General features: G+C 43.6%; 1 pseudogene; it reads left to right on the top strand.

The window, feature by feature from the left end:
* LOC120980680 overlaps window positions 1-22,474 on the top strand; it is a 164,497-nt pseudogene that overhangs the window by 11,216 nt on the left and 130,807 nt on the right.

Genomic DNA, 22,474 nt, shown 5'->3' with positions numbered 1-22,474 from the left:
CGCAGCCGCCTGTCCCACAGCCAATGTGGACAAGCTCACGTTTATTAAAATGAACCAGGCATGGATCCCACAGGACTCGTCCGTACCTTGTGCAGAATAGACATGTATACCTGCCTTAACCAGCCATTGTTATACTGCAGCGCAATTGCTTATTCTTGAATTTTGGATATTTCACTCTCTTTTGGAGTGTACCCTAAAATAAAAAATTAAAACAAAAAACCAGTGTTGGCTACCTCGTCCTCCTTCACCGCCGCTTCCACCTACAACGCTACTTCCACCGCCTCCTCAAACTCCACCTCATAAATCTATTTTTTTTATTATTTATTCGTATTTTATTTTATGTAAAAGGAAAAACAGTCTCCAATTTTATGGTGTACTTATCGCCGCTGCAGATCCACCAAGCGACGTGAGTATAATCGCTTCACAGTTAAAATATCCAAAGAATGTTGATCACGCTGCCTTCTGAGTGTAAAGTTCCAATCCCGACCCTTCTTTCAATGCTCAAGTTATTCCACCTTGTAGCCAAACATTCGATTACCAGAGGCTAGGTGCACTCACGTACACCTGCAACCCTAGAGGGAAGTATTAGTACAAATAGTGAAGTTTCCACCAGGTAATATCGCCAACAGCAGGTTTTATTCTACTTACAAAAGGTCTTAAAATCTCAGTCATAAAAACAAATCACTTTTCATCACAAATCCACCCATCCAGGGTGGATTTGTGATGAAAAGTGACTTGTTTTTATGACTGAGATTTAAGACCTTTTGTAAGTAGAATAAAACCTGCTGTTGTCGATATTACCTGGTGGAACTTCACTATTCGTATTTATTTTATGTCATTCACTACTTTGTCAGTTACATTTTTGTGGTGAAATTCACCAATTTTTGGGTGTGATGTACCACTGCAATACCTATTAGACCGGTAAAAAAATAAAAATAAAAATTGTCAGTTACATTTTCTGGTGAAATTCACCAATTTTTGGGTGCGAAGTACCACTGCTATACCTAGTAGACAGGTTAAAAAAAATATGTCAGTTACATTTTCTGGTGAAATTCACCAATTTTTGGGGTGTGATGTACCACTGCTATACCTATTAGACCGGTAAAAAAAAAAAATAATTGTCAGTTACATTTTCGATTGAAGTTCACCAATTTTTGGGTGTGATGTACCACTGCTATACCTAGTAGACCGGTAAAAAAAAAATAAAAAAAATTGTCAGTTACATTTTCGATTGAAATTCAAACAATTTTTGGGTGTGATATACCACTGCTATAACTAGTAGACAGGTAAAAAAAAAAAAAAAACTATTGTCTGTTACATTTTTGGGTGACCTCTACCTAGTTGACAGCATAATAAATTTCAATAATTTTTCTTTTACATTTTCGGGTGACAATAAACAATTTTTTTTCTGTCATAGACCCCTGCTCTACCAAGTAGACAGGTTAATAAATTTCTGTAATTTTTCTGTTACATTCATGGGTTGACATTTTACAATTTTGGATGTGAATAAATCCCTGCTCTGAATAGGTGACAGGGAATAAAATGTAAGAAATTCTTCTTTATTGATGCGCGCCACCTCCTTTCATTCAATGCTTAAAACTTCAACAAGTTGTACCACATTTGCGCTTCAATAACTTTTCCCACATTTGCGCTTCAGTAATTGGTCCCACATTTGCGCCTCAATAACTTTTCCCACATTTGCGCTTCAGTAATTTGTGACACATTTACGCCTCAATAACTTTTCCCACATTGCGCTTCAGTAATTTGTCCCACATTTGAGCCTCAATAGCTTCTCACCACATTTCCGCTTCATCCCATTGCAGCCATTGACCTCCCTTGGATGAGGTCTACCTTTCTCACACTCCCTCTCAGCGTGGAAACCTGATTCGCCGATAACCGTGATCAACATGGTAGGCTCAGAAAAAAACATCGAAAGTTGATAGAGAAGATATCGAAATGGATGGTGGATGTCACTGGGGCACCTCTACATAGGTGACAGGAACATAAATTTAAAAAAAAATCGTCTGTTACATTGTCAGGTGACATTTTTCAAACATTGCCGGATAGAAACCCCTGCTCTGAATAGTTGACAGGGAATAAATTTAAGAAATTCTTCATTAATTGATGCGCGCCACATCCTTTCATTCAATGCTTAAACTTTAAAAAGTTGTCCCACTTTTACACTTTAATACTTTGTCCATATTTCCGCTCTATAATTTTAAATTTGAAAAAATTATCCTCCCTTGGATGTGGTCTCTCTTTCTCACGCTCCCTTTCTGGCGTGGAACCCTGATTCGGTCTCCAAATTGGGCACATGGCCTGAGCTTGCCCTTTACCCCTTGGAGGTGCTGGCCTGCCCTGCAGACAGTGTATTGTCTGAACGTCTGTTTAGCACAACTGGAGGGGATTATCACAGATTATATTTCCTAATGTTTTGGCGTGTACCCTAATTAAAAAAATTAAAACTAAATTTAAAACAAAAAAGCAGTGTAGGCTACCTCCTCCTCCTCCACCGCCGCTTCCACATCCACCACCACATCCACCGCCTCCTCAACCTCCTACTCCATATGGACCTCATCCTCCTAGATCAAGATTATAATTTTTTATTTTTACGTATTTTATTTTATTTAAAGTCATTTCCTTATCCACATTTGTTTGCAGGGCACTTGCCATGCTCTTAACCACATTTTGATGCCATTTGCAGCCCTCTAGCCCTTTCCATGACATTTATACAGCCATTTTAGTGCTCAAAAGTTCGGGTCCCCATTGACTTCAATGGTGTTCGGGTTCGAGGTCCAGTTCGGGTTAAGTTCGGGTCCCGAACTCAAAATTTTTTGTAAAGTTCGGCCGAACTCGTTGAACCCGAACATCCAGGTGTCCGCTCAACTCAAATCCCATTGAACACCTGTGGAGAGATCTTAAAATTGTTGTTGGGAAAAGTCGCCCAACCAATAAGAGAGACCTGGAGCAGTTTGCTAAGAAAGAGTGGTCCAAAATTCCGGGTGAGATGTGTCAGAAGCTAATTGACACTGAGAGCATGCTACCCAGTACACCTTGAGGAACCAGATGATTACAATGGCAAAATGTGTATGAGGATAGGGTTTTGTAGGGTACTATAATTAGGTTAGGGATTGAGTTCTTATTTTTTTTTTTTAGACATTAGTTGAGTTCTAGTACCAGTTGGGGATGCTCTTTTCACGGTAAGTGCTCGATTTTTAGGGCACAGTACATAGCGGTTTGTTACCCAAACTTACAAGCCCAGAAGCGTATCCCATTCTATAACCTCTATATGCACTAAGAGAATTGATGCATAGAGGTTTTTATGTCTTTGTAATACATGGTTTGACCACTAATAGGATACACTCGGTAAATGCATGTTTTTGGGATGTCTAATCAACCCATTTAGACCCTTCAAATTATTTAGCTTTAGTGATATTCTACCTTATTAATGGTTCTGTAAAATATAGTGTTTGAGGTCTACCAGTCAACCAGAGAATAAAAAGACATTAGAAGTGATGAGGGTGACTGAAAGTAACTGAGTGTGATTCGTGAGGAAAAATGGCAACATGTTATCTATTTACATTCTTCTATTTTTTACAGTGGATTTGGTCTGTAATCAGAAGAAAATGAGGCAGCTCGCTCAATCCATTTTCATGGCAGGAGTGCTGGTTGGATCCATAATATTTGGTGGGCTATCAGACAAGTAAGATTTACTGCGCTGAAAATAAATCTTTCGATTATCAATGTATTTTCAAATGGAGATTACTTTCTGTAAGGCTGCTTTTATATCTATTTCTATTCTTCTGCACCATTATAGGAGCATAAGAATGAAAATAACGGAGGTGCCGGATCTGGCACATAATTGACAGAAATGGAGCTAACAGATCCCATTGACTATCTGTTAGGTTTCTGTTTGAGAAAACATCTTTAGTAGAAAAAAGTTCTGCATGCTGGAAGTCACAGTGCGGTTCACTGTGACACTGTGTTGGCATGTAGGCTGGCTGTCTGCTCTCCTGCGTACTGGCTACAGGCTGTTACCCATGTATACTGGTTGCTTGGTATGTAATGATGTGCAGTTTACTGTGGCACTCTATTGCTGTGTAGACTGCCTGCCTGTGCACTTGCATACTGGTGGCGGTTGTGATTCCCGTGTATGCTTGTTGCTTGTGTGTTGTGTACTGGCTGTGTTTACCTCCCAGTGTATGCTGGTTGCTTGTGTGGTGCGTGCTGGCTACTGTCTTCTATAGTGTGAACTGTACCCTGTGAATTGTGTGTTCCCTGTGTTTATCTAGGGTTAATGTTTCCCTGTGTTTGTATCAGGTGGTCAGGTCCTTAATTGAACTGGCTATTTAAACCTGTGTGATGTATGCCCTGGGGCTCAGTCTGTCTCCAGGAATGCTGTGTGCAGGGTGCATGCTCCTGACCAGTGTGTTTGTGACTCTCTCCCCTGACTTGTGTGGTCAGCCTGGTTATTCTTCAATGTCTTCATGTCCTAATGTCCCTGTCTGGAATTCCATGTTCCCCATTCTGCATGGGTTCCAGGCTATGTACGACCTTTCTATATTACTATGTCTTTCTTTTTCCAGATCTGTCTGTGTGTGCCATGCATTGGTTCCGCATGGGTTCTAGGCAATGTATCATTGTTGTATGATTATGTTCTTATCTGTCTATATTCCTTGTATCCTGATGTGCATGGGTTCCTGGCTATGTGACTCTGTCCGTGATCCTGTATCCTGGCTGTGTGTCTGAACAGTGTTCTATATTGTTTGCCCAGATTGCTGTTGCCTTGCACCAGAGTCTGTTTCCTTGCAGCTCAGCTGCCAAGTGTACCGGGTCCATCCCAGGAAGTATCAGTCTGGTCGCCCCCCTGCGGCTAAGACCAGATCCTTATATAGGCGTAAAAGGTGAGAACCATGGGGCACTGGAATAAAGCCCTTAGGGTTTGGCCCAAAGTCAAACCAGTCACTTGGCACAGTGGTTACTTGATCGGTACAGCTTGCTCTGTTATTGAATCAGCTGTTGATCTTTATTGCAGCTCCTTCCGGGCCTAGTTTATTTTAGCGTACCTGAGTTTTCAAAAACAAAAAAGGCATAATGGCTAAGCTTCTGTCTACAGTCATAACTATGAAGAAAGACATGTTTTTGGGCTTCTCTAAAGTCTTTTTCAGCCATTTTATTCCCTGTTTCAGCTGCACAGCAAGATTCATTCCACTCAGAAGCAGGGTGCATATCCTATCTGTGAAATCTGCCAGCACTGTACTGCTGTGACATCCTTTCCCTTACTTCCCACTATGTTTGTTTTAAGCTCCAGCGCTCACAGAACAGATAAGGAGGAGGCAATTACACTTACAGACACTCAGGAGGCTCCTATAATGTTCAAAACTGTACAGAAACAGTTCTTTTATCTCAGGATCTCAGCTAGCTCTGGCATGCCCCCATTTCCTCTCTGCTGTTTTCTGTGTCCCAGTTACTAGGGATGGATCTTGCCTGGCAACAGGCAGTTTACTGCAAATTAGGTGGAAGTAAGACCCCTAGTGGCAGCTTTTTTTAGGTGGATGCAGGCATATATTATAAATTAAGTGATTTAGAAATTTGTTATTTGCAACATTCTCTATTAAATTAAATGAAATTGTGTGAAAGTGCAGTGGTTCCTTAAAGATATTACAGATAATGAACTTTTCATTTTGAGTAGGGAGGAAGCTTTTATATTTTTTAAATTATAGATAGGTTTTTCTTATGATTTTCTTGATTACCAATCTGTGGGACTTTACTTCTGCCTTGGATGGTTGTAAGACTGGAGAGCATGTCGAAGTTGCTCTCAATGTTTGCTTTCAATTTAGACAATATTTCCAGCCCAGAGAGTGGACAACTTGAATGTGAAATATAGATTAAATTACATTTTGATTGTAATACACCAGACCTAGGGATACTACTAATTGTTTACTGTTATGCATTGTATTTCACTTTTTGATTCCTGGCTATTACTACCAGCAAGGAAGGTATAGCAAAGGTTGGCAGGAACAGGGTTAACCACCCTGCTACTCCCCTCTTAGTAGGCGGATTGTTGGTCCTGCTTCCTGCTAATAAAGAGAGTAGCTGTGTAGCTACAGAGTGTAGAGGATGTAGACTACAGTGCTTCTTCTCCTACAGAGGATTCTCTGGAGATAACCATTACTAAATTGCCTCAAGGTAAGTCTTGAGAAGATAAAGACAGCAGAGTAAACTGCTATATTCTGCTGCTGCAGACACTGCCTGTGAAATAAGGGAATACAACTAAAGCCACCCTTCACCAAACAATCACTAGGCCAGTATCACCTAAGTGCCGAATTGCCACCAAACAACCTGCCTGATATCCTTGCTGGTGCAGAGAAGAATTGCACTAAATTTCTACGTTTTACTTAGTAAAAACGATTTTGTCACGTTTCACTTTGGCCTCATAACTTTCACTGCCGAGGACCCCACGGAGTGACAGCCTGAGGTAGGAAACTGTGATACTACTACAACACTACATTAGGGCCACTACCATGTCTTACTCTACACAAGCTCCCACGGGGGCTTGCTGCACATACAGTAACCTTTTCAATGTATTCCAGTATGGATCACACAAGGCTAATGTTCTGCTGCAAAAATCAGTGTATTTGGTTTTTAACTGCTTGTTTTTGGACTTGAGGATAAAGAATAAGAGCATCATGTACCATTTTGAAATCAGCATTTCCATAGAAGGTCAAGGAAGAGTAAGCTAAATATGAGCTAGTAGAGTATTATATTGTAAAGTTGGTGGTGACAATGTAATGTCTTCTTTTATCAGTAATCACGAAAGTATGATCACTGGGACTCCAATAACTGGGAACCCAGCGATCATGAAAACTGGGTTCCCAGAGTCCCTTGTGTGAATGGAGCTGTGCTACACATTTGTAATCACCACTCCATTCCTTTCTATGAGAGTGACAGAGAAAGCAATAGACAGTAGTTGTCTGTTTCATAGAAATTAATAGAGATGTGGTCTCGCATATGGACCACCTCTCTATTCACATAGAATAGGGGACCCCCATTCTTGTGAATGGTGGGCTTTCAGTAGCTTGACCCCCAGTTATTATACATTTATCAGCTATCCTGTGGGTTTTAGATAGATGTTGCTTGTGGACTAACCCTTCAAAGTAGAGAACGGCTATGTTTGGACCTAATTAGTCCATAAAGGGGCACTTTTAGGCCACATACACATGACTGAATTCTGGCTTTGTAGTTCAGAGCTGTATGGAGCTGTAAATGGCATTCATTCAAATTGTTGGTTCATGCCTCCGGTTTCATTTTGAGAGAGGAACTTATGTTCTATGTCTCTATAAAGGTTCACTGAGTTTCAGCAAACTTTTGGTATGTCATAGAGACATATAAAAAGTTTTAATTGGTGGGGTCCTGACTGCTAAGACCCCCACCATTCAACAGAATGAGGAGAAGCAAGTGCTCGTTATCGTGCTCTCTTTCCTCTCTGCAGGAGACAAATCAAGACACACTGAATAGAAAGTCTATGGTCCCTGTCTTGAGTCCATCCCCTCCAGTGAAGAAAGAAAGCACGATCTGCAAAAAGTGCTTCTCTGTTCTCATTCTATGGATCAGTGGGGTCTTTTCACACTTTTCTCAGCAGTTAAAACTTTTCATATGTCTCTATAACATATCAAAAGTTTGCTAAACACTTAGTGAACCTTTAAGAAATAGTAAAGGTTGTATATAAACAATTGAACCGCAATTGCATTCAGTGAAGCGTGTAGTGTATAGAAAAATAAAATGTTAGTGTGGTAGAATAAACAACTATTGAAAAACAATGTACAGTATTAAAGGAGTTGTCAATGATTTTTAAAAATGGTTCCGCTGTAGATGTGTTAGATATGTCAGCACAGCCCTATTGACCTGAATACTACTGAGCTATGATACCTCACACAACCTATGGACATGTGTGCTACTGTTTTTTGAAGTAAACAGACATGTTTTCTAATTATGTACAACCACTTAAAGGGGTTTTTTTTATGGTCAATTGCAAATGTGACCAGGACAGTTTTGTACCTAAAGGAAAAAAACACTCCCCTTCTCCCGGGTGCTCTGTTTCCTGTGCCAAGGGCTCATTCAGCACTCCTTCCATTTCCAGAACTTCTACCTCACTGGCCTCACTTTTGATGTGCTGCCAAACGGCACATGACCCAGCAATGTCATGCCACATCATCAGTTGCAATGGTACCCGTGATCACGTCCAAAAATGTAACCCCCCCCCCGGGGTCTGGAAGGAACTCTCCGGGTAGCAGGTGTATGTGTTTTTTCTTTAGGACAACATTGTCCTGGCCATATTTTACATGGATCTTTGAAGACTTCTTCATATCATTATTGGGAGCTCAGTTTGGAGCCTCAGTAGCAGATGCTATAAAAAACTGTAGACAGAATTGCATAGAATGCTATACTATTTTGTCCGCGAAAATTGCCAACATATGTTGGAAACCCGGCAAACCCACATTAGTCAATGGGGTACATAAGATGTCATCGGGCTCTGTGATATGACAGATCTGGCATTGACTTTATATTCGTTGTTCTGCTCCAACGGCAGAGCAAAACAACGGAAATAAGCAATGCCAATGTGAATGAAGCCTTGCACTAATCAATAGCTATTTGTGAAACATTGTCTATATTATATATCTAGATAATAAAATAGTCTGCAGCCTCATACAGAGCAAAATTTGATCAATTAGAAATGTACGTAATCTAAAATATTATCTCTATATCTTTATTATTCAAAGGTTTGGGCGCAGACCGCTGTACATTTGGTCAAACTTCAGATGTTTGTGACTGGAATATGCGCAGCTTTTGCTCCTAACTACATTGTGTATTGTGTCTTTCGTTTCCTGACTGGAACTGCTCTCTCTGGGATTGTTCTCAATTCCTACTCTCTAAGCAAGTATAAAATCCAACACTCCAAGATTCATTGTATTAAATAATGAAGGAATTATTATTTGGCAGGTGAATGAATAAATGAAATGTACAGTGTATCTGCTTCCAATTCCTCAAATATAATATTTGTTATTTCACTTAAAGAAGTTATAAGTAATCTGTCACGCCGCCCCGGAAGGAGAGAGGGAGAGCGTGCACCCACTAGTCTGCCACCCACGCCCCTGCCCCTGCCTACTTGCACTTACCCGTCCTAGGCGACGGAGCTCAACTGGGCGGTGATCCCTAACGTGAGTAAGCGCGGAAGGGACAGAGGAAAGCAGAGACAGGCAACAGGCGGCGTGCGGCGACAGGAGCGTGTAGCAGTCGAGAAGGGTCAACAAACTAGCAAAGGTCACAATGAGAGGTCACGTCATAATACGAGGGAGATGCAAAGACAATACCAATAACAAGCCGGAGGTCAAACCTGGAGGTCGCGTCAGAGTACAAGGGAGAAGCAGGAGCGTCGTCAAATAACTAGCCGTCGGTCAAATTCAAGAACAATGGAGCAGAGTATCAAGAGCCTATATAAACAATATCACAGGCAACCTGTGGCCAGCAGGTTGCCTGCTTATATACTGAAGGGCTAAGGTCATGTGACGTGTCCCAGGACTGATAGCTGAGTGCCGAGTGTCTAGCTCGGTGCTCAGCCCACACAGGTATCCTGGCAACAGAGGCAACAGAGGAGGCTCCCCGCTCTGCGTGGAGGGCGCCTCCTGCAGCTGCCGGAGAGGAACAGGACGTCGGCGAAGGGGAAGGACGCGCGTCGCCAGCGTCCTGTGACATAATCACCTTAATTAAGAGAGATTTAAAGGGACAATAGCCTTGGACATGATGTACTGTAGATGCTGTGACAAATTGCTGCCCTGAAGCTTTATAATTGGAGTATTCCTGCATCTAGAGACTGTGGGTGGAATTAACATTCCCCCTCCAATGTTTGGTGTAAAAAAGTTGCAAACCTTGTGTTTGCAACTTTTAAAATTCCATTGCGCTTAAATTTATATGCAAGTGGTACTTTTACGCCACCCTCGCCACTGTTTCTTTAAGGGGGTGCATGGAGGTGGGGACAGGCAAGCCAGTGAGCCTGATAAACATATCATCTTTTATGCCACTTTCTGAAATCTACAGCAGTTCTGAGCTGCCATAGATTGGGCGTCTGCCTCATCATAAATTAGTCGCATCCTTAGGCAGCACAGAGGATGTCATAGAGCGGTGTAAAAAATCTGTCTATGATAAATTCCCCTAAATGATTACAATAATGACATAATATAAAACTTTTTAATGGTGATGAAAATTATAAGAATTTCCAAATATTAATTGGGTTTTATAAATTTCATCTTAAATTAACTTTGATTAACTGTGCTCTCTCTGTATAGTTGTGGAATGGATTCCCACAGAGTATCGGGCTTTTACCAGTACAGTCACTGGGTACTGTTACACAATTGGCCAGCTGGTGTTGGTGGGCCTTGCATTTCTAATTGAAAACTGGCGTATGCTGCAGCTGGCTGCATCCCTTCCCTTCTTCGTCTACTTTTTATATGCATGGTAATGTATAAATTTTTTTATTTAAAGAAATGATGCCATGAATAAAGTAAAAAATGAAAGTCAGACATTATATAGTACTTGAAAGTCTCCCTAATAAAGCTAGAACCAGCCCTGTATCTCACATACATTCCGAGCTTTTTTTTCACATTTTTAAAAAATATTCTTTATGCTTTAATTAATCATCATTTTCAAGATATAAGTTTGCTGTAGCAAAGGATTACTGCTAAAAAAATGAAATGTTGTGATTTGTTACCTAAGCATTTTAATGGCAATGTGTTCTTGCTATATACTTGTGCCCTATGTGGTTAGTTAAAACTGGCAGGTTTAGCCCAGTTGCCTGGGTGATTAACTAGTTCCAACCCCTGGTTAATGAGTCTTTGCTAAGCAGGCCTAGAGGAAAGACATGTATCTGTGAGCTTCTGAAAAGTATGCCTAAACAGAAGCTTAGTCCAGGGAATCTTCATCCCTGAGACTGAAAGTTGCAAGAGATCAAGTAAACAAAAAGAGAGGAAGATAGCCTTTAATGAAGGTAGAGAACCTCCAAGACCTTGTTGTAAAGATAGTATGGCATTTGTTTGTTTATGTCAAAATACTTTACTACTTGTGGAAAGGATATATTGCTTTGGTGCCCACCACAATTTGGAAATAGACTGGCCATCCAGATTTAGGATCTGCACCTCGCAGACTGGGAACTTCAGAAAGAGTAAATGTGAACGGTATTGCACAGTTATTTGGAAATATGTGTACTTACAGCAAATGTCCGGGAAGATTACTACCAGCATTGCTGCTACCTATAACCCCTTTTTGAATAAGCTTACTCTGTAATATAAACTCATAACTGTGCCCTTTTCTGATATATGTACTGCAACTCCCATAATCTATTTAATAAAAAGAGAACCTGTTTATTATAACCAAAATGGACTAGGCTGTTGCCTACACCATCTTCCTATAGCCCAACTCAGTGTGTGCCCGAGGGGAAGAAGGGTTGTGCCCCTCCATCAACTGCACCCTTGACTTGGGGGGCAACCTCTAGAAGGACACGTCAATGTGAGTAACTACAACCACCCTTATTTCCACCATCTCCACTCTCCCCCTCTCTACTGCCTCCATCATGCCTCCCCCTGTGGTCCAAGTCACTGCATTGTGTCAGTGAATTATAATACTCTTGTATGCTACCAGACCCTGCAAACACATACCTACATGACTCCCCCCTTGGAAGAAGATTATAGATGAGATTCTGAGCATTAGAGGTGTGAGGTATTAATATCTCCATCTGTATGGGACTGTGTGATGTATCTGTGCATCCCACTGTGCACACTAATAGCACACAGATTAAAATTAGTTGCAGTGAACCAGAACTTCTTTTTACTGAACAGTCCAACTATATACAGTCTTCAGTTAGTTCCATATGTATAATGTTGAATACAGGCAGGCTTTATACAAATGGCAGGCAAAGTCTTTGCAAGATACTCAAAGGGAATAACACTTAAAGAACAGGCTGTACTTTCCTCAGATCCTGTCTGGCTTTTACCAAGGCCCGTATGCCCTATTGCTGGCTTTATCCTTGGGTAGGGAAACCTTCCTCTGGTATATATCCTCTTGCTGTAAATATCCTTCTGCCCTTCAGCTTTCTATTTGGCTGGATAAAAGTGTCTCTGCCCTGTACTTTTAAAGGTGCTATATATCTTCAGGAGGTAACTTCTTCCCCTGATTAACCTCAGCTTTTCTTACTCAGGAACCTCAGGCAGGCTAGACTGAGCAACTTAGCCTTCTGGACTGGACTGAACTAACTCTTTCCTGTCTGGGCCTAACTATATATATATATATAACCGCTCAGGCGGTTTTCTGATCTTAGTGAAAGGCTTGTCCGCCCCAGCCCTGTAAGCATGTACCTATTGTCACAAATAAAGTGATGATATGTTGAAAACCTGCAACTGGTGAGTGCCGCTGATTTTTCTATCTTCTTGATTGCACATTTATATCACTATTGGAAAGTAGGCACCACCGCATGTTCATCTTATGCCCGATTTACACAGAGGACAGCTAATAAGATACCACTCAGCATTGTACAAAGGGGAGTAGTGCCATCTGGACTCTCTTTACTCTTTGAATATTTATGACCCTTAGCAGTGCCCACCCTTACATAGTGGGACACTACATACCCCGCTACTTTGAGGTTGCCCGACCTCGGCGCAACATAGGGGGCCCGCCCAGCTGGACACTGTGACCTGAAAGACAAAAAAAATGCAAAGCAGGCATATACACAATCACTACATTTGCAAGGAAAATAAAGGAACAAGTGCGGTGAAAAGGGGCGTCGTTCTCTTCACGCAGGATAGTATAGGGAACAGGGGCGCTGACCTGGTACAGCGTATCAGGAATAACCAGGATAGTCCATAATAATAAAATACAATAATAACATAATAATAACAGGAACTGGAGCCAGTACCACCAAGTTCAACCAGGGTGTGAGAGACCAATGAAGTGGATCTTTGTCATGTAACAGGTTCTCAACGGCCTGCATAGGATCAACAGGTTGGACTGACGACTCTGGCCCAGGAGACTCTGGCTCAATGTCCTCTGTTGCAGTTTCTCCTTCTATGCAGGGCTTTAAACGATTCCTGTGTATGATCTGGGAGCCTTTACCTTCCCTGGAAATTTGGTAAACGTGGGTCTCAGCATTAGGAATAGCAGTTATGACGTAGGGAGTTCTCTCCCACTTACTGTCCAGCTTGCTGGTTCGGTGGTTATTCCTCAACCACACCACGTCTCCTATAGCAAGAGGTTCCGCATGAGCAGCCAGGTCATAGAATCTCTGCTGCCTCTCCCGGGCACTCCTGAACAATCTCTTTGGCATTTTAAAGACGCCTTTGATGCTCCACCACCCAATCAGTCTTTGGTAGTGGGTTAATGACATCAGGTATTTGCATGTCCAGGGAGTGGTCAGCAGGAAGCCTCCCTTGACGGCCGAACATCAAATAAAAAGGCGAGGAGTAGTGAATTGTATTGTTATTCATATACATAAGTTGTGGCAGCAGAGTAGGCCAATTACCCCTTGTCTCAGGGGGCACTGCTCTCAACATTTCGATGAGAGTTTGATCATTTTTTCACAGAGTCCGTTACCTTGCGGATGATAGGCTGTGGTCCGGACTGTCACGGATGGTGTACAGGAAACAAGACAATGCAATACAATAATGACTCACTGGATCTACAACTAAGGAACAAAAGGGAGACCCCTACATGAGACCTGCCACTCTCCCTAATTGCTCAGCCTATGCGAACACCCCAAAGGTGGATGGGCGCATATCCACGTACTTCGGCTATCTAATACCTGAAGACCCTACAATAGTGAGGGGACACGACCACCGGCTCCCTACACTAGACACGGAGGGAGTCAGGGTCACCTGAAAATCCAGCAGACAGAAAATCACAAATAAAGGAACAGCACTTATCTTGCAGAGGACTGGGAAATAGAAACAGCAAGCACACACACTCCAGGAAGTTGTATAAGCCGCAACCTAATGCATCATGGGGAGGAACTTAAAGGGAAGCAATCAGTCCAACTGCATGACAGCTGAGATAGACTAACGAGATAAGGAACTTAACCAAAACAAAGAAACTCAAGGAGGAGGATCTGGAAAGCTCCTGTCAGAGCTTCTCAACTGTCTGGTTGTGACACGGACCTTCTGGCAATTATGTAGCAGGCACAACTCCTGGAACAACTGTGATTCAAATGGAGACCCCTGGTCGGTGAGGATTCTCTCTGGGCAGCCGTAGGGCAGGAGGAAATGCTTCCAGAATGCTTCCGCCGCAGTCTTGGCTGTCAGGTCTTTCACAGGCACTGCTACAACAAACTTAGTGAAGTGATCAATAATGGTCATGGCATAAGTATACCCTGAGCGACTTGGCTCTAACTTCACATGATTAATAGCGACAAGCTCCAGGGGAGTTTTACTCACGATTGGGTGGAGAGGCGCTCTCTGGTCATGGCGCTCACTTCTCCCGACAGCACAGGCAGTACACTCCCGGCACCACTTTTCAATGTCTTCCCTCATCCCAATCCAATAGAACTTTCTGCGAATGGTGGCCTCAGTTTTCTGCACGCTGAAGTGTCCGGACCGGTTATGATACATCTCTAATACAAGGCCGGCGTCTCGATGTGGTATGAGGATCTGGTACACCCTATCGCAGGAAGCTGGATCCAGGCTCCTTCTTAGCAACAGGCCTTTTTGAAGGAAGAGTTGATGGCGATGTCTACACAATTTCAATAGTTCTGGGTCTGCACTCTTCCTGCGGACTCTTTCAGGAGTTCTTCCACTAGTAAGTTAGTCGAGCAGTTCACTGAGGACTCTACTTTCTGACTGGAGCTTAATCCACCTTTCTTGTTCACCCCTGGACTCAGGATTATTCGGTGGAGAGGGATTAGCAGCTGAATTATTTTCAGTGTGAACATTATCTTGCTGAGCAAACTTGTTGTAAAACGCCGGCATCTCCACTTCTTCCCAGGCATCTTTTGGTTCATCTGGTGCTTCTGTAGTGGGAAGCCGAGACAGGGCATCAGCATTATCATTTGAGCGACCTGCCCGGTATTTCACAGTGAAGTCATAGTTGGCAAGGTGGGAGGCCCATCTTTGCTCCAGAGCCCCTAACTTGGCTGTATTCAGATGCGCCAGGGGATTGTTGTCTGTGAAGGCGACAAACGGAGTGGCAGCAAGGTAGTCCTTGAATTTTTCAGTCACAGCCCACACTAAAGCAAGGAACTCCAGCTTGAAGGAACTATAATTCTGATCGTTTTTGTCAGCTTCCCTCAGGGATCTACTGGCGTAGGCAATCACCCTCTCTTTGTTGTCTTGCACCTGAGCCAACACGGCTCCCAGGCCTCTTTTACTGGCATCCGTATAGAGGTGGAATGGCTTCTGATTATCCGGGTAACCCAGGACAGGGGGTTCGGTCAGCTTCTTCTTCAGGAGCTGGAAGGCAATCTCCCGTTCCTCATTCCATTCAACAGGGATAGGAGTCTTTGGACTCTTTTTGGGATGCCCCCTCAGGAGTTCCTGGATCAGATCCGCAATCTGTGCAAAATGCAGGATGAAGCGTCTGTAATATCCTGCAAAACTGAGGAAACGTCTCACCTCCTTCACGGTGGTAGGAGTAGGCCAATTACGGACAGCAGCAAGTTTATCAGGATCGGGCTGGACTCCTTCCACACTAACAACATGGCCCAGGTACTTTACAGCTGGTTTCAGCAGATGGCACTTGGATGGCTTGATTTTAAGGCCATATTTAGCGAGGACTTGAAACACTTCGGCCAGATGCTTTAAATGGTCCTCATATGTCTTGGAGTAGATAATGACGTCGTCCAAGTATAGCAATACAGTCTCAAAGCTTTTATGGCCTAAACAACGCTCCATCAACCGCTGGAACGTCCCTGGAGCATTACACAGTCCGAAAGGCATGTAGTTAAATTCGAACAGGCCCATGGGCGTGGTGAAAGCGGTCTTTTCCCGGTCTTCCGGGGTCATAGGCACCTGCCAATATCCACTGGTTAAGTCAAGAGTGGAGAAGCAGGCTGATGATCCCAGGGCTGTCAAAGATTCTTCAATGCGTGGCAACGGATAAGCGTCTTTGTGGGTGATTTGATTGATTTTTCTATAGTCCACACAGAACCTGATGCTGCCATCTGTTTTACGAACAATAACTAGGGGTGCAGCCCAGGAACTGTGACTGTCCCGGATTATGTTAGAGTCCTTCATTTCCTGTATCATCTCTTTTACGGACTGGTAGGTAGTAGGCGGTATGGGTCTGTATCTCTCCTTGATAGGAGGATGAGAGCCAGTAGGTATGGTGTGTTTGATTACACTGACCTCTCCATAGTCCGTGGAGTGCTTGCTAAAGACCTGATGGTGCTCCTTCACCAGATTCAGGACTCCCTCTATTTGATCCTTCGGGGTGGATTCGTTCCCCACATGAAGTTCCTCCCACCAGGATACTAAAGAGGCGCTGGCAGGGGCACTGCTGCTCTGTGCAGTTTGAGACGTCTCCGTGTCAGGCAGACGGATAACATTCTGGAAGGATACCTGGAAAAGCTGAGCAACCGGGCAGTGCTTAGAGAGAGCAACAGGGTGATCACTGAAATTAATCAAACGGACAGGCACTTTATCTTGAGATACGGTCACCAGGCTCTTGGCTACTCGCACGAAGGGATGATTTTCAATTCGGATAGGCTCCACCAGGGCTTGATAGTCTTGGCCCTGGATCCCTAGTTCAGCACGGAACCACAAAAGGATTTGGGAATTCGGTTGCAGGATTACCGGACGGTTATCCCGGATCCGGGCAGTGCATATTTCTCCTTTTCCATTCGCAAATTTTTGCTGAGCACACAGCACACTGATAGTCTTTTGAATGACTCTTTTAGAAGCAGGTGAAGTTAAAGGTATGGACTGGTTCAGGGCCTCAAGTACCTCAGAGTAACAATTTTTAAAGACATTAGTGCCTAAGATCACGGGATGTCCCCCTTTAACTTCAGCTTGCACAACAATCACACCTTGCTGTGGTAAGGTGGCTTCTCCCACCTGAAGAGTAGGTTCCCAGTACCCATGGACTTTCACCGGCTAGCCGTTGCTAGCAATGATATCCAGACAGGATTCTGGTTGCTGGGTGAGGAGACTTGAATCCCAGAATTTTTCAAAGGTGGGTCGTTGGATGGTGGTGACCTGAGACCCAGTATCCAGCAGGGCTTCAAAAGGTATCCCGTTAATGCATATGTTAATTTTTGGACGAGATCCCACGTATCTGGGCATCCAACTTGGATCCTTGGGACCTACTGTTCTACCTCCCGAGGGGCGGTCCTCGACCTCGGGGGTGGCCCGTTTAACTGCCAACACGTTGTCTCAGTATGGCCATATTTTTTACAATAGGTGCAGACAGACTGTTTGCGATTCTTAGACCGGTAACTCGGTCGCCCATCGGGTTCTTTGGGGTAGACCTCTTTATATGCAGGCGGGAGGAGTCTTTGAGGTAGGGGGCTTTCGTCTTCCAATAACAATGATCTTTCCCATTCCTCTATTTTCCTGCACACCTTTTCCAGGCTCTTAGTGAGATGGTTCACTTGCTCCATTAACGCCGCCACCACATCTGTTACTGGAGCCTGGGTGGCTTGACTGGCTCCGGACGTTTTCACATCAATAATTTTTGACTGGCAGGCCTGAGGTTCAAGGGAGGCCGCCGGCCCTGTGGGCGGGTTTTGACCCAGGATACTGATGGCCAGTTCCTTAACCTTGGGGTGTTGGGCCGACAGCATCCTCAGCTGGCCCTTTAAATGTTCAGTGTTTACACCCGCAATGAACTGCTCTCTCAGAGTCCGGTCTTGGTCCTCAGCCTCCCGGGGGTCCACCTGGACCACGGCCCTCAAGGTCTCTTACAGGGACAAGGCAAAATCACGGAGTGACTCACCGGGCTGTTGCTTTCTGCTGAAAAATCACATTTTAACTTCCGACACCGTCCTAGCTTCAAACGTGGTGCCGAGGCGATCAAAGATCTGTCCCATGTTATTTTTTTCGGAGCTAGGCCATGTCATGACTTCCCTGCGGGCGGTCCCTTCTAACTGCGCTAAGAGGATCTCCATCTGTTGCTGCGCGGAGATAGGATAGAGCCGGAATAAGGCCATGATCTGGTCTTTAAAGTCTTTCAGCTTGTGGGCTTCCCCAGAGTATCGCGGGAACCAGGGGGCCCCAAAGTAATATGGCATGGTCAGCGGCATCAGACTGGATGCTGTCGCAGTGGCGGGCGCCCTGTTCTCATCTGCGTGAAATACAGAAGGCCCATTGGGGGCCACCTGCCAGTTCCCTCAGGTGCGGACATGGCGTGGTCTATGGAGACAAGTTCTGTAGGCAGACTCACGCTGGACTTCACTTTCTTAGGCCGTTGCTAACGGTGACCCCGGAGCGGGTATGGCCCTTTAAGGAACGGCAGAGCAGGTCAAAATCCGAATTGTATGTGTTTTCCCCTGGATTAAGTCTCTTATTACTAACGAGGGACCTCCCCTCAGTCTCCCAGCAAGGATCGGAATCCTCACGGCACTTGAATACAAAGGAATCGGTTAGTACCGAAAGTTTACTCACTCCGGTGATGCGCAGTCCAGGTCTCGCGAGGTACGAGATTACGTCGTGCGGAGGTCCCACGCGCAGCGTCAGGAGATAGGCACGGCCTCTCTGAGCTCCAGGATTTGAGGTAGGCGGTATATTCTTTACAGGCAGGGTGGCACCTCTCCTTCTTTTTTGCGCCAGAGGGACACAACGATGGCGCAACTATTATCCAGTCAGCTTAAGCGGCCATCTTTAAGCATAAGGCTGGCAATTCGCTGACAGCAAGCGGTGACTTAGGAAGCAGCAAACAGTCCACAATATACAGTTTTCACACCACCATTTTTCACAGTTCTTTGGCCCAACAATTTTCAAATAAACAGATAGGGCATTTATCACTTTATAGGCAATAATGGCACACAGTTCAGATTCCACTATGGTGTAGGAATAATTGCATCCTGTTCGTGACGCCAAAATATGCAGTACGCAGCCCTGTAGGGTGAGCGAATGTGAGGTCACAGGGGTAGTTAACAAACCGAGGGTTGCTCTTGGTACTCACAGTTTTTATATACCCTGGGCAGACGTACAGCAGTGATGGAGAGGCTGGCACATGGATCTTCTGGGGCACTCTCTGTGTATAGGGACCAGGCCAGGTGGTAGGTGAGGTGCCCTGGTTGTTGTTGGTTAAGTGTGCCTGTGGCAAGATCCCTTAAAGTTTGTGACGCCAGTGCCGGTAACGGTGGCACACCGATTTGTTGTAGGAATAATTGAGGTACACAAAGTTGCAGTGAACCAGAACATCTTTTTACTGAACAGTCCAACTATATACAGTCTTCAGTTAGTTCCATATGTATAATGTTGAATACAGGCAGGCTTCATACAAATGGCAGGCAAAGTCTTTGCAAGATACTCAGAGGGAATAACACTTACAGAGCAGGCTGTACTTTCCTCAGATCCTGTCTGGCTTTCACAAAGGCCCGTATGCCCTATTGCTGGCTTTATCCTTGGGTAGGGAAACCTTCCTCTGGTATATATCCTCTTGCTGTAAATATCCTTATGCCCTTCAGCTTTCTATTTGGCTGGATAAAAGTGGCTCTGCACTGTACTTTTAAAGGTGCTATATATCTTCAGGACGTAACTTCTTCCCCTGGAAGCTTTTCTTACTCAGGAACCTCAGGCGGGCTAGACTGAGCTACTTAGCCTCCTGGACTGGACTGAACTAACTCTTTCCTGTCTGGGCCTAACTATATATACTAGGGGGTTCCCTAGCTCCCTCTACAGCTTGGGAGGAGAAACTACACCCCTAGCAGGCCTGGTATAGGAGATAGCATGAAAATACACATTACAATGCAATATAAAATATCATATAAATTTCCCACAGGAGGTGAGAGCAACATGACTCTTAGTAGTGCCCACCCTTACGTAGTGGGACACTACACAATTTGTTTTATGTTCTCTCTATGTATTCATGTGGATTGTTTACCAGGCTAGCTTTTAGTAACTTTTCATGGTGGTGTTAGAGATTATAATTGATGTTATAACTGTTTGTGAACCACAGGTGGCTCCCTGAGTCCAGCCGCTGGCTTGTTCTAGGTGGGAAATATGAACAAACTATCAAAGACCTAAAGAAGGTGGCCAGAATTAATGGGAGGGTGGAAGAAGAAGAAAAACTTACAGTGGAGGTAAATGATACACAATGATTTCAAATCAGTAGAAACGATCAGCTTTCACAATTTATAAGAGGTTTCCAAGGAAATAATCTAATAATCTAATTTTAAAAAGTAACAAAATGTGTATAAATATAGAAGAATCATTATTCACCTCACCAATACCCCACCACTGCTATTCTGATGCTGCTCCATTGCCCGCTGTTCATCAGTTTCTGCTGCCAGTCACAACAATAACTTGGACAGCCCACTCAGCTTATCTCTGGCTGCAGCGGTGACCCGCCTTAGCTAGTGATTGACTGAGTGGTCAATCCAAGCAATTTTCCTGAGCTTGTGGGCAACATGTGGTACCTTATACCTTCATAGATTTTTGTCTATACAAATTGACAGTACCAATCTACGTGCTACTGCACCAGTGGAATGTATTTAACCAATATCTAATATGCTGAATCTCTGTGATTAATATAGCATTGAGCAAAAGTCATAGACATCCCCAGTCAAAATAGCAATTAAGTCATTCATTTTTAAGTTCCGTAAAAAATTATGAAGTAAATATTTATAACAGAATTAGACAAAATATTCTTGCAGAATGGCTTTCTGGCACATAGATGCGTCCCAAGCATAGGACCCCATTTACGATGTTCATATCTCCTAATAGGATATACAGTATAGACAGGGTTTGTTCTATTGGAATAAGCCCTTTCTGATTTTATCTTTGAGATATAACAGCAAATAGAGCTCATTTTATCTTTTGGATCTGAAATAATCCAGCTCTGAAACATGGTGAGAAGGCAGCTCAATGCTATGAGTCTGAAGGTATGAGAACTAGAGTTGAGCGGACACCTGGATGTTCGGGTTAAACGGGTTCGGCCGAACTTCAGAACTTTTGAGCACTAAAATGGCTGTAAAAATGTCATGGAAAGGGCTAGAGGGCTGCAAATGGCATCAAAATGTGGTTAGGAGCATGGCAAGTGCTCTGCAAACATTTGTGGATAGGGAAATGACTTTAAATAACATAAAATACTTAAAAATAAAAATAAAAAATCTTAATCTAGGACGACGAGGTCCATATGGAGTAAGAGGTTGAGGAGGCAGTGGATGTGGCGGTGTAGGTGGAAGCGGCGGTGGAGGAGTAGGTAGCCTACACTGCTTTTTGGTTTGAAATGTATTTTTATTTTTTTAAATTAGGGTACACCCCAAAACATTGGGAAATATAACCTGTGATAACCCCCTCCAGTCGTGCTAAACACACATTCAGACAATACACTGGCTGCAGGGCAGGCCAGCACCTCCAAGGGGTAAAGGGCAAGCTCAGGCTATGTGCCCGATTTGGAGACCCAGAAGTTGCAGGGGCTGACCCCTGTCAGTCAGTTCGTGTAGGCGTGTGCAAACTTACTGCCCCACCATGTCGCACATCCCCGTGATGTTCACGATCCAATTTAATATCTGCTCTATCAACTTTCGATGTTCTTTTCTGCGCCTACCATGGTGATCACGGGTCGCGGGGAATCAGGGTTCCATGCCGGAGAGGGAGTGTGAGAAAGAGAGACCACATCCAAGGGAGGATTCATTTTTTCAAATTTTAAATTATAGAGTTGAATTATGGGACAAATTATTAAAGCATAAAAGTGTGAAAACTTTTTAAAGTTTAAGCATTGAATGAAAGGATGTGGCGCGCATTAATTTCTGAAAAATGTATTAAATTTTATTCCCTGTCAACTATGCAGAGCAGGGGTTTCTATCCGGCAAAATTTGAAAAATGTCACCTGACAATGTAATTGACGATTTTTTTAAATTTATGTTCCTGTCACCTATGTAGAGGTGCCCCAGTGTGACATCCACCATCCATTTGGATATCTTCTTTATCAACTTTCGATGTTCTCTTCTGAGCCTAACATGTTGATCACGGTAATCGGCGAATCAGGGTTCCACGCCGGAGAGGGAGCATGAGAAAAAGAGACCAAATTTAAGGGAGATAAATTTTTTAAAAAAATTTGGGATCGAGCAGAAATGTGGTAAAAGCTGTTAAATTGCAAATGTGGGACAAGTGACAGAAGCCCAAATGTGGATCAGAAGAGTAAAGCGGAATTATGTGAAAAATTATTGAGGTAAAAATTTTGGACAAATTACAGAAGCATAAATGTGGGCCAGAAGAGTAAAGCGGAATTATGGGAAAAATTATTGAATTTAAAATTTTGGACAAATTACAGAAGC

This window comes from Bufo bufo, chromosome 10, assembly GCF_905171765.1.
Source record: "Bufo bufo chromosome 10, aBufBuf1.1, whole genome shotgun sequence".
In the NCBI taxonomy this organism is placed as follows: domain Eukaryota; kingdom Metazoa; phylum Chordata; class Amphibia; order Anura; family Bufonidae; genus Bufo; species Bufo bufo.
This window is presented reverse-complemented; position numbering and strand designations above follow the sequence as displayed.